The sequence below is a fragment of the Asparagus officinalis genome, chromosome 3, assembly GCF_001876935.1.
Source record: "Asparagus officinalis chromosome 3, Aspof.V1, whole genome shotgun sequence".
Taxonomy (NCBI): domain Eukaryota; kingdom Viridiplantae; phylum Streptophyta; class Magnoliopsida; order Asparagales; family Asparagaceae; genus Asparagus; species Asparagus officinalis.
Window position 1 is genome coordinate 110,388,391 of NC_033796.1, and position 2,144 is coordinate 110,390,534.

The window sequence follows — 2,144 nt, forward strand, 5'->3', positions numbered from 1 at the left end:
TAGCATTAGGGTCTAACAGTTATTTGTGCAGGCGGAAAGCTACTACGCTCAAGACCAGATATTCGGAGAAGTGAGCGTCCCCTAATCAATCTCACCCCGATATATATTGAATGTTTGGTTTCCCATCATCAATAACATTGGATGTGGAAAGATAATTTTTCAAGAAGATGCAGATGCGATAATTAGAGATATCCATAATGGGTGGAGCTATTCTCGATTTTCGAACACTATGTGGATGATATTCAATGATGTTGCATATGACTCGAGGAATGAGGTTTTCAGATAGTTCGTCAAACGGAATATATAACAACTCATGTGTTGGTCTGAAGAGCTAACAAAATTAATGATTTTGTGGTAATGCTCGAAGACTCACCATCATTTTTACACAATATTTTACAGCCTGATAAGGAGCAGTGTTAATCCTCATTCTTTTATTGTGCTTCTGGGTTTTCAGTTTAGTTTTGGTGCATCTTAATATTTTTTCATAAAAAACTATTTACAATACAATAATTGAATCCTAGCTAATAAAGTAATTTATGATATATCACCTTCTAAACCCACAAATAATACGTTTAATATGAATTTTAGTGAGAAAATGAACCTATAATTAAAGGATTCATGTGAATTCTATTACTGACTAGTCCAATTCTCTTCATTAATTATGCACTAATAATTTCATGACTTATCTACTTTCATAAACATTCCACTTAGACAAAAGTTGCGTAAAATTATGCTATATATAGATGCTCAAATGCACAAAAGAAAACACTAAAAGAGTCAAAAGAAAAAAAATGGAGGAAGTGAGAATTTTAACAGCGGAGTCAGTCACTCGATTATAGTAACCAGGAAACCTTGTACTCAACAAGATTCCACAGGCGATAATTAAGTGAGAAAACTATATTGCTTTCTTTTAAGGAAACGAACAGATCTGCGACCGGTTTCACCTCTAAGTTTAGAAAAAAAATATCAATCTATTAGTTATACAAGTACGCAATTTCGTAGAGAGAAAAACTAATATAAATATCAATAAATTCATGGCGAGTGGGTGGTTGGGGGCTCTGTTTGAGTCATCTTCGTTGTTCTAAAAAAAAGACATGGACAAGTGCAATGTGAGATGACCTTCAAATATTTTAGTCTCGCATCATTACTTAACATATATGCATCACGTACAAAGCACGTGTTAAATACTAGTTATTAATTAAATATGAATTTAAATGACATCTACAAAGCCAAATTCTCGGATGAGTTGGAACTATTCTCTCAAATAAAATAGTTGGGCATATGTAAATTATAAATAATAAATGAAACTACGTACTAAATTTTAGTATTTGATATATAGTGAGAGGTCAACTTTGGGAAAATTCTTTGGGGAGATTGAATTCCATTTGAATTCTAAAATGTACACAAAGTACACACGGTAAAAAGATTAATAGAATGATAGTCCTAAAGACTTTTTGAAAATGGGGCCAAGTAAGTGACTGAGAATATAAATCTCAGTGCCAAGTCAAAGTCTCGGTCTGAGTCCAATAAAGAACCGGGGTGACGCTACACCCTCTGTCACACATCCGGTCACACCCCCTTTTCTTCTACAGTATAGAGGGTCCCATCTGAGATCTCAGGTGAGATCCCCTATACTATAGAGGGAGAGGATGTGCTGTAATGTTTTTCTAAAGAACCAAACGCTGCCTTGGAGATAAAATGTAATCTATATGGATTTCATTAAAATAAACATAAACATATGTCTTTTCATGTAACTCCGCGGAATACGTGTCACATTTACTAAAGCTATCTAATAAATGTCTTTTTCCTTTTAATTTCTCTCTTAATAGGTAATGTGCGTACACGTAACACACCATATTTCAATTTAATAATTAAAATGAAGCGAGGATCAAAAGTTTCATTGTTGTAATATTTTGTAGTGACGTGTGAGACGAGTCTTACCCCTTTTTTCTAAGCTCGGATAAGTAATGGTGGCTATAATATTTAAGTATTAAATGGAGAGCTTTGCAAGTCGCACTTGATTGTGTGCGAGGGCGTCCCGAAGAATTTTATCCATATTAAACACTAATAAATTAAACAAGTTTATTTAAAAGAAATATATATATATTTTATTTTTAATATAAGGGCTTGTTTAGCAAACTTAT